This window comes from Malania oleifera, chromosome 2 (assembly GCF_029873635.1).
Source record: "Malania oleifera isolate guangnan ecotype guangnan chromosome 2, ASM2987363v1, whole genome shotgun sequence".
Lineage (NCBI taxonomy): Eukaryota > Viridiplantae > Streptophyta > Magnoliopsida > Santalales > Ximeniaceae > Malania > Malania oleifera.
In genome coordinates, this window is record NC_080418.1 from 136,368,586 (window position 1) to 136,382,774 (window position 14,189).

Below are 14,189 nucleotides of genomic sequence, written 5' to 3' on the forward strand. Positions count from 1 at the left end.
CATATACCTCAAATTAATAATTAAACTATTATTTAACATTCTTACTTAATTTTTTAAATTTTGCCTACGGGTCCCAAAACTACACCCGCGGCGCTCACCCAGGTCCTAAATTTCAGAAATCCTACTTCAGTCCCAGATGCTTAATATTTTAGCATTTCAAAATTAATTCTAATTAATTAAAAATAAGTCCCTTAATAATCGCCGCACCCCAAATTTGGGGTTTTGGCCCGACACCCCCACAAGAATTCCGTCCCACTAGACTTGTAGAGAATCATCCCTAGATTCTCGTGATGGTGTCCGTTCGTCAATTAGACTTATATTTTGCAAGAAATTAAAGAAAAAGGGAAAAATAACTTATCCCAGGGAATACGCTTACGCTGCTCCTACCACCGATCCGTTTCGGTAGAAATGACGGCAACAGCGAATGGAGTCCAGTGGTATCTTCGAATTTTCGATTGGACGAAAATCCGTCATGAAATCGAGAAGAGAGGGAGAGAGAACGTGAGGAGAGAGAGAGAGAGTTCAGAGAGTTGTTGAGAAAAGAAAAGAAAAGAAGAAGAAGAATAACAATAATAATAATAATAATAATAATAATAATAATAATAATAATAATAAATATACTTTGAATCTCCTGAAGCTTGTTGAAGCTTCAGGAGGATAATAATAATAATAATAATAATAATAATAATAATAATAATAATAATAATAAATTAATATTAATAATAATATTTTTTTAATAAAAAAATTAATTTTAATTAATTAATTTTTTTTATTTAATTTTTTTGATTTTAATTTTTATTTTTTTGGAATCATTCTATTAATCTTTTATATCTCTTTTTGGGGTTTTTACATATACATTCCATATTAACAATATAACTTAAAATATCCTACTTACCCTGATTTTGAGATAGTTCCCAAACTCCTCAAACTGAAATTCTGTCCCAGTTAATTGTAGAGAATCTCCCCAGGATCAACGTGGTAGCTTCTGATCATCGATTTGAGGAGAAACGGGGCCAGAATCGCATAAAGAAGGCAAAGAGTTCGAATTTTAGAGAGATATACATAAGAAAATGAATTCTTTCGCTGAAATTCTGATTTTTGCCTATTTACAGGCAACTTGCCATGTGGCCTCGTCAACGATACATATGGACTCATCTACGAGTCCAAACACACCGTTCGTGGACAAAATCGAGAGCTCGTCGACAAAATTAAGAAATATGAGAACCTCTTTCGATACATCCTTGTCGACGAGACATGCCTACTCGGTGATGAGACTTAGTAGATCGCTCGTTGATGAGAAAATCAGGTTCTTCGACGAGTGCTCGCTTATTATCCTCTTTATATTCCTTTTCCCCTTCTTCAATTTCCCCTTCTTCTTTTTATTTTTATTTTTATTTTATTTTTTCCTAAGTTCGGGTTATTACATTTTCAATTTCCAAATAGTAAAATCTATGCCATAAAAATAGTAGAGGAACTGCAAAAGATTTCACCCTCTCAAAACAGGGATACACAGAAAAGTCATTGCAATGTTTATGCAAATGTGGCTAAGCTAATTGCAACCGAACTCTGAAACAAATTGACAACTATGGTGTGATCCTAAGAGGGGGGTGAATTGGGTTTTAAAAAACTTTGCGGATTAAATCAAACCGATTTACCAAATCATATCCCATTCAAAATATAAGCGTCTATGTAAAATGATTAAAATAATGAAAACAAACATACACGTGTGGAACATATCCCATTTAAATTAAATGTGTGTATGCAGAATAATTATAACAATAAATGAACAAGAATACACATTTGGAAATTGAAGAGCGGAAATATAAACAAGATTGATAGAGAGAGACTCAAGATTTTAACGAGGTTTGGCCAATCCAGCCTACGTCCTTGCCTTGGGCAAACCACTCAAGGATTTCACTAACTTTGCTAACTTAACCGGGTGGAGCAGAAATTGTTTACACTCCTTATAGGGTGGAGTCCCACTAGCTCCCTTAATCGGGTGAATTCAAACTCTTACATACTACTTACAGGGTGAAGTCCCCCTAACTCACTTAACCAAGCTGAGCCAAACCGTTACAGACTCCTTACAAGGCGGAGCCTCCTTACCTCCCTTAACTGGGTGGAGCCAAACCGTTACACTCCTTCTAGGTTAAGTCACCTCTTTTAGTGATGTTGCAACGACCCAACCCTTTATACGGACCTAGGTGTCACTCATTCACACTAAATACATGTACATGTTAAAGATACGTTAACATCCCACCCTAACTAGGGACATACAGGTATAATTCATACATAATTTCAATGTAAATGTCGCCGAAAAACATAAACATCCACTGGAATTTCATTGAGTCTTATACCAGAGTTTACTAATACATCCACAAATACATTTATACAGACTTCGAACAAATCTTGTTATTACAACCCTCCAAAAAGGAACTTTATCTTAGTTTAATACAGGGTCAAATGCTTACATAAGTTAAACCAACAATAATCTCCCCAATCCCTTTAGCTACTAGGACCGACGAACTAACGAACCTGAAAACAAAGGCTGTATAATAGGGTGAGACACCTCTCAGTAAGGAAGAAAGTGTTACAACAGTGTGTGACTACATATATGCACATTTTCATACAAATTCATACATTTGAAACATTTGTTTATAATACTGTAACATATAACATTTATCTGCACATCAAGTATTTAAATCATGCATATGATTATTAGAACAACGACCAGCTTGTCATACATATATTGCCTATTTACCACGTGGCACGGGTTGTGCACTGATATCTCCAACAACGTCCTGTTCGTGCAGGCATATGTCAAGTATCTATATATAGTCCGACTGCCTCTGATTTATTATTTCACCAGTGGTTTCATTACACCGGCTAGCCGACCATCTATGTACCCACACTGATTTTAAACATGAGTGGTTGCACTGTACCCTTCCAACTGAGGAATATTCCCTGCCATTGGGAATATCTTTCAACTCCATTACTGAAACTTTTTCAACTTCTTACATTGGAGTATCTTTCAACCCTAAACTGCAGTATCTTTCAACTCCTTTGGTAGCAAGTTGTGGTTCCATTTATCATATATACAATTTATAGCAAAATATAGTAACCTGTGCAATTCCAGTATTTTCACAAATTCAGATAATCACATCGAATTCAAACCGGCGCCTATCCACTCGGTTTACCCTTTTTAGTATAACAAATTGGGACTCCGTTCTCATAATCTATATCAATAGTATAGAAAATTCATACATTTTCATTTCAACATATATCACACGAGTTTAGTCCAAAAATTCGCTAAATGATATAAATCCAGTAACCATCACTTAAAAAGAAAAGTAAAGGATTCAAGCATCTCCTATTACAATATAAATGCAAATAAGTAATTTTTCATAAGATTTGGAGATCATATGCCAAAATCCTCATTTTTACCAAAAACTATAAAATCATAAAACCAGCATTTCTACTCGGTAGAATTTAGCAAATAAGCAGTTAAATCATACAGATAAATATAAACTAACTTTTTAGCGGTTTAGTTTTTCAAAAATATTGTTGTAATCAATTTCCCCTTACCTTGAACTCGAAACGAAATTTCGTATGAAAACGATCCAAATCGACAACCCGGAATCCTGAAAACCTAAAACCATAAAACATAACCTTATTGTAATTTCAACTTCTATCCAAATATCCAATCAAAATTAAGATCAAATCCTCACCTCAATTTTTGGGAAAACCCAAAAATCCTCAAAATAACGATCCGATCCACTAAAGTAGTAGAGTTTCCTTTTTTGATCCACGCAGTATCATCCGTTTTTGGAAATGGACGACGAATAACGAAGAATCTTAGAGAGAGAGAGAGAGAGAGAGAGAGAGAGAGAGAGAGAGAGAGAGAGAAATTTTTTGGGTAGAGAGATAGAAAGAGCTTTTGGGAGCAAACTTAGCTTCTAAGCAATCAAAATGGATATTTATAGGGCCTCTGACCAAGTCCAACTCATCGACGAGGCGGCGTTTTTATCGACGAATCCACCACACAGCTCGTTGACGAGGCCATCCCTTGGTCATCGAGTCTAAGTTCCGAATATTTCTCTGATCCGCTCGGTATTTGCTTGTCAACAAGGCTCTGAATTTCATCGACGAGAATCTGAAGGACTTCATCGATGAATGTGACCCTTCGTCCATGAACCCAACTTATACAGGTTTGGGTCTCTACAGATGTACTCTCACTTGGCCGCGATTCACAACCCGAACCAGAAAGGGTTGTCTCGAAAGACAAATTTTGTACAATATAAATGCTTCTTATATAAGCTGATTTGTACACATTTAAATCTAAATATGTTCTCATGTGATTTAAATAATGAAGGTCAATAAGTATGTTTTTTCCTCTCAAAATATTTTTCATGTAAAATAGTGAAAGTATAGAAAATGATTTTCGTGTTAGCGAGCTCGCTTCTCTCTCTAAGAGGGACGCACGACTTGGACTGAATCTGCTCACTGAGTTCTTGATTTGTTCGGTCATGGGGAGAATTCAACCTTCAAGGCTATTTTAGCATTTTATTTGAATGAGGAATGTAATTCTGCCCTTGATTTCATGCAGGAAATCGATCTCTTTGGGCAGGAAAGAATATTCAACAGATGCGAAAGGAGGTTGACACTCTCACTGCAGCCGCTAACCGATTTTCACCTTTGAAGGAAAGTGAAGCTTCTTCCGAAGATTCAGAAGATGATGAAAGAACCAACGAGATTGTAAACCCAGTTAACAATTCTCAAATCGGTTCAAATGTTAAGGAAATTGCATATCTGAAATTGTAGAAGGCTACGGGTCTCAACGAAGCTCCATCTAGTAGCAGATCAAAATTTGAAAATTCAAATATGAAGTTGCAAAAGGATACGAGAGTGATTAAAACTACTTCCTGAAGCAGATCGAAGGAGGAGGAGGCAGATTTTGGGCTTTGTAATGAAGAATTTACCTCTAAATATGAAATTGAGATAGATGAAGATCGCAAACAGAACCCAGGGGAATCTTCCTCTATAGATCTGGATGGAAATGACGAAGAAAAAATGTTTGGAACAGTTGGTTGGACCGTCCACTGTCCTTTTGGTGTTCATGCACCAGGTGCTCGGCGCAATGACACCAGGAATCGGGAAGGGAGACAACTACTCCCTCAGGTAATAAGAAGACCGGCGCAACTGTTTGGGCGCCTGTTGTTCGACCAAATGTAGCGAAGGCAGTAGATGTTCGTCAACCATCAACCCTTGCGGGTGTGAATGTCTCGGTTCCTGATTGGGCTACTGCAGCTTGGCCACACAATGTGAAGAATGCAGAGGTCCTAAAGGACATGCATGGGAAAGGTGGGAAGCAATACTCTGTTGCGAACGCTGTAATCTCAGTTTACACTCCAGGTGCCCGACAAATATCCACAATTTTTGTTTATTAAATCTTCGAGTGCACAATTTTTTAGTGAATAAAAAATTAAAACAAAATTTCTAGTGAATTTTAGAATAGAACTACGATAAAAATTGCGGTGAAGTTTCTAAAAGTTTGAAACATATGAAACATTATTGAAAAATATCTTTGCCCCATTTTCAACCATTATATACCATAGGATTATTCTTGGCGTGCTATAGAGTTAGTTTAAAATTATAATTATTAAGTAATTACTATTTTTTTTACAATATCAGTTTTATTTATTAGTAAAAAGATTTGTATTAGCAAGGCATCCGGGGGGGATGCCAACCCATGGTACAAAACATCAACCACTCTACGAAGTGTCACAAACATTATAGATTACATATCATTAACAATTTGCAAACTAAGCTAACTGGAAATGACAGCAATCCACTACTCTCTTTTACAAATCTGAAGCTGATTAGTTGCATCTTTGAAGGCTCTCTTATTTCTTTCTTTCCAAACACTCAAAAAGATGACATGAGGGATGAGGTTCAAAGCCTTTCACTTCTCCTCAGTGGCTCTGATGCCTTTCCAAGCCCAAATCTCTCCAACTAAATTTTCTGTAACCCACTGCTGTCTAGTCAAGGATAAAATCAAATTCCACAAGCTCCTTGTTCAAGGCAGTGCAGAAGAATGTTGTTGATTGATTCTGCATCAGCCATACAAATTTGTGACCATAAGCCCTCCTTTCTGCAGATTGTCAAGGGTTACATTTCCATGTGTAGACTCTTAAACAAAAAGGGCAACCTTTTTATTACAATATCTTTAATTTACATTATTTTCATCTTTCATTATTTTAATCAAATTTTGTTATATAAATTGTATTTGCACAACAGAAATTAAATGCCGCAAACAATGAAAGAAACAGAACACAACCATGCAGTATATCTGAAAGCAATGGAAACAACACAAGGAAGTACGTGGTTCGACAATGCCTACATCCACGGGAGCAATCGGCAAAGTACTTTAGTATCTTGGTGTTAAAAGATACTTACAATGATCTTATTACATTACATATACACCCAAAATAGTGTATATATAAACAAAATGTAAATTGTCTGAATTCTGGTACCAAACCGTCGACCGTCCTAGCCAAACTGTCGACGGTTACCTGCTGCTCCTCAGCACTATGATTTTTCCACTATGTCTTCTCCTTGTACATGCATCCCATCGAGGATATGAGCCACATATCACAACAATCTCCACCTTGACGAATATACACTCCTTAGGAGAACTCGAAAACATAGGCCGCTGCTCCACCTTGACCTTAGGATGTTATGTTGGGGACCGCCTCCCATCTAGCAACTGGACACAAACACCAAGTCCAAGAAACACTGCTTGAACTTGCCAATGGCAGCTTCGACTTCTACTATCAACCCCGATTCAGTTGTAGATGTTACACCCGAAGACTTCACCCTAGGCTTCCAACAAGGCCTTCTTACAATAGTAAACACCAAAGCTGTTGCAAGCCGTCTATTACCAAAGTCCCATGCGTAGTCTTCAACAAATCCCACAACTGATGATCCACTATGTTTCTTGCCAAAACACCCCATTGCACTATCATGGGGGACCTTTGACATATCTCGGACATCACAGTCCGTCCTTGGGTACCGAGCAGTAGACGTTTTACATTGATTTTCCATAGAAACCCCTTGGGACGGTGAACAAAATCTCCTTGTGGTTCCATTCATAAAGTCACCTTAAGATACCACTAATCTCCCTCTAGCTCTATCCACAAAGCCACCTTGAGATAACACTAATCTCCTTGCAGCTCTGTCTATGCGAATCTTCAAACCAAGATCCTTCTTGGTTGTACCCAACACATTCATGTCAAAACCTTTCAATAGAGTTCCCAACTAATTAGCCTCAGTCAAAGCATTCCTAGCCAATAACATGTCATTCACAAACAACACATCACTCCTTTGCATCCTATCACCCTCTTCTTCATTGGAAGCCTCACCAAGTCACATATCTAGAACATATACAATGACTTCATCTCATCCAGCATAGCACTTATCCATCTATATTTTCCTTTGCCATGCACCGCAACTTCAAAAATAGTAGGAACCTTGTTGCAGGTAGTAATAAATACATGAAACACTAGAATGCTAAATTTGTACCTGACTAGTGGTATGATAGTTCACATGGGCCCACCATGATCGTGCTAGTCTCCCAAGCTGAAACTCTCTACAATATAAACAACGTCATCTTTGCCTTGAGTCTGTTGCTCCACTTACATCACATGCCCACTTAAATTGTGATACTATTGACCCAAGATAGAACTTTCCGCATTTCTGCCCTGCGTATCTAGCTCCACCTAAATTACATATTTGTTGCTGCCACAGTTTTCTGACATTTGTTTCTCTTCCTTTACCTGAGTACAATGCCCCATGACTTTCTCACCGAAAGTTATGTCCTCAATCACCCCTTTGTTTGCCACTTGATCACCCAACTTTCACCCACCTTTCTTATACCCTAGAAAGGTGTACTGTCTGAACATAACACCAAGCTTAGATCCTCCATCATAAGAATAGTGCACCAGTGGACCTCCACTCACACCTAACTAGTCTACCGCAAAAGCAGCCCACAATTCAAATACAACTCTCCCATCTAGAAATACCTTTGGCAATCGGTCATACGAGAAACGCGCCATACTCACTAACTTCACCAAGAAGTTCACTGTAAGCCCTACATGTAACCTGTCCTGCTCACAAAACTCCTTGAACAAAACCAGCGTTCTCAGTCCTAATGTCTAACTTGATGATCTTTCTCTCAGTCTGGTTCTCCAGCTCAACCACAAGTTAAACTTGGTAAACACCTTAGGCTTATGCCACCTGACATAAACCAAGACTTTTCATGATACATCCACGAAAAACATATGTCTTCCCTGTGATGCTATCCTCACCGGTCCTCAAACATTTGAATATATGCAATCACCCATATGCCCTAATTACATATGTCATAGAATATCTGACTTAGATTCCACAACTGCAGCTCTACCTCCACCTACAACCGTGATACCTTGTAGAGCATAGATATTTCTTGCTACCTTTTCTCCTTTCATCACTATCGAGTCGCCTTCACACACTTTCATTTCCCCACTTTCAGACTTGTAACTATATCTGTTACAATCTAAAGTGCCAAAAGAAATTACATTCTTCCTTAGACCCGGTACTTGCCTTACATCTCATACGGTTCTCACAACACTGTCTTACATTTTGATTTTAACATTTCCAATACCAAATATTTTGCATGAAATATCATTTCCCATCAAAACATGACCAATATTAATTGACCTATAGGTGTTGACCCATTTTCTATTTGTTATCATGTGATAAGAGCATCCGGTATCTAGGATCCAAGAATCATCTGTGAGGCACCATGAACCCGATGAAACACATAGCATATCACCATCACTACTCCCTGAGTCTCCTATCTCTCTCTCTCTAGAACTTGAACCATCCCTCTCTATCTCTCTAGGATTTCGTGTCATCTATTGCCGGAATCAACAATCCAACCTCACTACGTGGATTAGAAGAAAAATCTCTACAGTTATAGTGGATTAGATTTTCATTCTGAGGATTTTCGGGTTTTTCCTAAAATCAAGGTAAGGATCTGATTTCATTTTTGGTTTGGTATTTACGTAGTAGTTGAGATTATAGTGAAGTATTGTTCTTCAGTTTTTAGGTTTTAGGGTTCCCGTGTCGTTGTTTTGGATCGATTCGTTCGTGTTTCAATTTCTTAGATTAAGGTAAGGGGATTTGTTTACATCAATATTTTTAGAAAACAGAACCGCTAGAAAGATAACTGATGTCCTTATGCACATTTTGACTACTTATCTACAAAATTTTACGAGGTACAAATGTTGTTTCTTACAATTTTACGATTTTTGGCAAAAATAGGGGTTTTGGTATATGAACTCCAAACTTTCCAAAACTACTTTATTTATTTTAAACCTAAAGTGGGAGCTGCTTGATACCCATGTTTGTAGCCCAAATGGTATTTTTCGAATTATATACTGTTTATAGCGAATTTTGACGAAATGAGCGTGACATATGATATGAAATGGAACATACTAAACTGTATACTTGTAAATGAACTGTGAAAACTGAAGTTTCATCGTGTTATCCAAAAATGTGGAAAAAAGGTGTCGGTTAATCACTGAGCTTATTATTTAAAAAGTATCGAACCAAGAGCGTTTGTGTTAGTTAACACCATTGTCTGACAGAAAGGAAGAATGCATGAAAGATTGCATGATTACGATTATTAAATTACTGGAATTGCACATATTTTTATGTTTTATTGTAAATTATATTTATGATTGATTGGGACCACAGCTTGTTACTAAAGGAGTAGAAAGACACTCCGAAGGAGTAGAAAGACACTCTGAAGGAGTTGAAAGACACTCCAGGTTATCCAAAGCTTTAGATAGCTTAAGGCACGATTTTGTTGCTAGCTGAGGTACAGTGCAACCACACATGTGAATCAGTGTGGGTATCGAGATAGTCAGCTTGCAGGAGTGAAGGGGGCCACTGGTGAAATAATGGACCAGATGGGGTAGTCGGACTATATATGTGATACTTGACAGTGCCTGCACTAATAGGGTCCTGTCAGAGTTTATTAGTGCACAACCCGTGTCACGGGGTAATTAGGCATATTTACAGAAGTTCCAAAGCTGGTCATTGTCTTAAATTTTTATATACATGATTTAAAATCTGAAATGGGCAAAGTCATAGGGTTGAGTACCATGTGAAAGGAATCATCCAGTGTATAGGCTTGTACCCTACCCTAACCTCGGGGACTCTCGCTTGTAGTGATGCTGAATTATGTTTATATATCTACTATAATACAGTATTGTGAATGTGATATTGTGCAACAATTTTAAACTGGAATAAACTCATGTAGTCACGTGCTGATGTAATATCTTTCACCTTACTGAAAAGTGTCTCACCCCAATCTTACAACCTTTGTTTCAGGTTGTAATGACCCGAAAATTAAAACTATAAAATAATTAGGAAGTATAATAAATGAAATGGATTAATGGATAATAAGGGAAAAGGAAAGATTTTAAAGAAATGAATAGCAGGCCTCGTCGACAAAGACAAATCTTCGTTGACGAGTGTCCTTCTAGAGATCGTGGACGAACTCTAGTTCCTCATCGACGAAGTAATCCCAAGAGAGTAATTTCAAACTCTAAAATTCGTCAACAAATGTATCTTCTCATCGACAAAGTATCTTCAGTAGTTTGTTGACGAACCCACGTGTCTCATCGACGAAGCCCTGCCTATAAATAGAGTTTCCTTCATTCTCAGCTAAAAACTTCGGGATCTCTCTCTCTCTCTCTCTCTCTCTCTCTCTCTCTAAAAAATGGATCTCTAACCTTCTCTCTTTGATTTTAGGCTGAATTTGACCTGGTTTTACGATCCAGAACCACCACGAGGTTCGTAGGATCATTCTCTGCAAGGCAGTAGGAGCTGATCGTTGGTTTGAGAGGTTTGAAAAACATCCCAAAACTAGGGTAAGTGAGTTATTTTGTGAATTTTCTTAATGAATATTGTTATTTGGAGTCTAGGATGTCACACCCCAAACCCTGAAATGGGACCCAGGGGTGAATTAAGTAACCTAACCTGTCTCTGTATCAATATAAAACATACATGATATCATATACAAGAAGGTCCGACCCCGTGGGGTAATGGATGCCCTATATACATACATACAATACATGTGCATACTCATCAATATACGCAGCGAAATACGATCTTTCTTTACATTAAACTGTACCATACCAGAGTCTATACCATACAGGGTCAAACATACCTACAAATACTATACATACCACGGGTGTCTACAAAATCCATCAGGAGAACCCGGTTACAAAATTCGTACCTATTAGGTACTAATAGTAGCTAAACATACCCCTCGCTTTCGGATGCTAGGATGCTAGTTTCGGCTACCCGAAGGACCTGAAAAACATTTGTATATATTCGGGGTGAGACACCTCTCAGTAAGGGAGAAAACAGGTTATGTCAGTGTGTGGCATACCAGTGTCATTTTCATACTTCATAACACATACATACGATACAGTTTGAAACACATACGTACAGTTCGAAACAAGTTCCATACATTCCTATACAATTCCATACAGTTCCAGTATTTTCACAAAACCATTCCAGTTGATACGATACTCAAATACATATATACATACATACATACATACATACATATGGTCAGTGTCGTCACACTACTCACAACTGCACAAGTTACCTAGTCTCACAGCGATTACGTTTCAACACATTAAACTACGAAGGTTTCCGACTCAGGCCCAATAGTGAATCCATTGCTACATATGCAACTACACAAGGTCACCTGGTCTAACCTCGATTATGTTACCATGTGCAAACTATGCTGCGTCAACCTAGGCCCACTATGGTCTGTTGCTACATTCGGTGACCAACCGAATCATACTGGTGATATTTTGCACCGCGAATATAGAGTCGGCCACTCTTGCCCACGGTAGTTAGCAGTTATAGGGCACAGCGTACACTAGTTAGCCGCCCCTAGCTGTTATAGCGTACGGTAGTTAGTCGCCCCTAGTTGTTACGGCGTACGGTAGTTAGCCGCCCCTAACCGTTTCACAAAACCTGGAATCACTTTGGAACTCACGTCCCTATACATTTCAGCGTACGGTAATAAGCCGCCACATAACTGTTTTTCACAAATACCTGGAACAACATACAAACATACACACATACCATACTTATTTGGTTTATGGCAAATCATATCGTTTACAATTTCAAGTATACAGTTTATGCAAATATGGATTACGGTCACCTCAATATTACAATTTAAATAACATAAACAGTTTTCCAATCAAATAAGAGATGATACCCGAAATCCCCAATTTTCTCGAAAACTATAACCCGAAAATCCTGTGTTTTTACCCGATAAATTTCCCCAAATAAGTAGTCAAAACATACATACGATCGTAGCCTACAGGCTTACTGATCCTGATTTCGAAAGTAAACTGATATAAACAGAATCCCCTTATCTCAACCCGAAACCAAATCACAAACTCTACGGCCCTCAAAACTACGAACCGAGACTCCGAAATCTACAAACCACAATACTAAACATGCTTATAATCCATACTACTACACACATACCGAATCATAAATGAAAACTGAGTCTTACCTCGATTTTGGCCCGAAACTCGAAAACACTTGAACCAAGATTCCGATCCACAGAAGTTGTAGAGAATCCCACCACGATCCTCGTGGTAACCTCAGATTTCCAATTCTATTAACGACCGGCTAGGAAATCTAGAGAGAGAGAGAGAGAGAGAGAGAGAGAGTTTAGAGAGAGAGAGAGTAGGGAAACTTAATGAAGAAGAAATAAGAAAATCCCTTTTATACCCCTTTTGACCCGCTGGGTTTTCGTCGACTAAGTCAAGGATTTCATCGCGGATGTCGACAGCCTCGTCGACGAAGTCTGATATTTAAAATTTTTTAGACCTCTCAGCTTCTCTTCGTCGACGAACCTCTGAATTTCGTCGACGAAAAGTCTATTGCCTTCGTCGACGAAATCTGGCTTCGTCGACGAAATCTGCAAAAATTCCCTTTATATTTTTCGGGTTCTTACATAGGAAGTATTAAATAAGTATCTTTCTTAAGATTTGAGTCAGTAGGGGTTTATTTAATTAAACTAAGATTTTTTATTTAGGGTCCAAGTGAACGCCATGGGTATCGGTTCGGGGATCCTACCGGCGTAGTTAAGAAGTCAGGTAAGGGGAAATTGTATATTAAATCGAATTTTATAAAATGAAATGTAATAAATTATGTTACATTTTTGTATATGTTTTGGTTTGGATTATTAAAATGCCAACCATGTAACTACGTTTTCTGAACTTATGATTGCTTATATAGCTATGTATATGTGAAAATGAACTGATGAAAGTGAAAGGTATTTTTTGGGACATTATGTAAGAAATGGGAATTATATTTGCAGTATTTAAATGCTAAATGTGGGTTGACTTATTTTACAAGGAAGATGTATGTGTTTTTTTGCTAAATTGTGTGGCATAAGTAAATGTAAGTTTTGTGCAAATGTACGTTATATGTATGAGATGTAGGATAAGTAAGTAATGCATTGAGAATAAAATATGAAATGAACTATGCTACTTGTGTATGTTAATGTAACCATGTAAATGTATGACAGTTGAAAGCCGAGTTAGCAGATTCTGGCGTATTTCTATGTGGACTAACTTATGACAGGTAAAAGGAGCTGTGTTAGCAAATTCTAGCGCATTTCTATGTGGACTAACTGATGACAGCTAAAGAGCGGCTATTGTACAAATGGATGAAATGAAAATGGAATGAAATGACAATGGAATGAAATGTGAAATGTAAACGATATAAATGGGAAAAAGTCACTTAAAGTGAAATGCAATGCAATGTTTAAGCTATGAACATGAATGGATGTGAATGGTTAAATAATGATAGTAAGAATAATGTATTATGATATTAGAAGTATTTAATGTCGTAGAACATATTACGATTAGGCGAGGCATACTCTTCGCCCGAGGGCTTGCTGAGAAAGGCGAGTGCGCTAGTAACTTCAGATGTGGCAGTTGTTGCATAATGTACTAGGGTAGAGGGAACCTACTTGTATGAGCGGGTAGATTTCCCTATCCTTGGAGCCTTCGCTAGTAAACCTTTGTTTGAACTGTGTG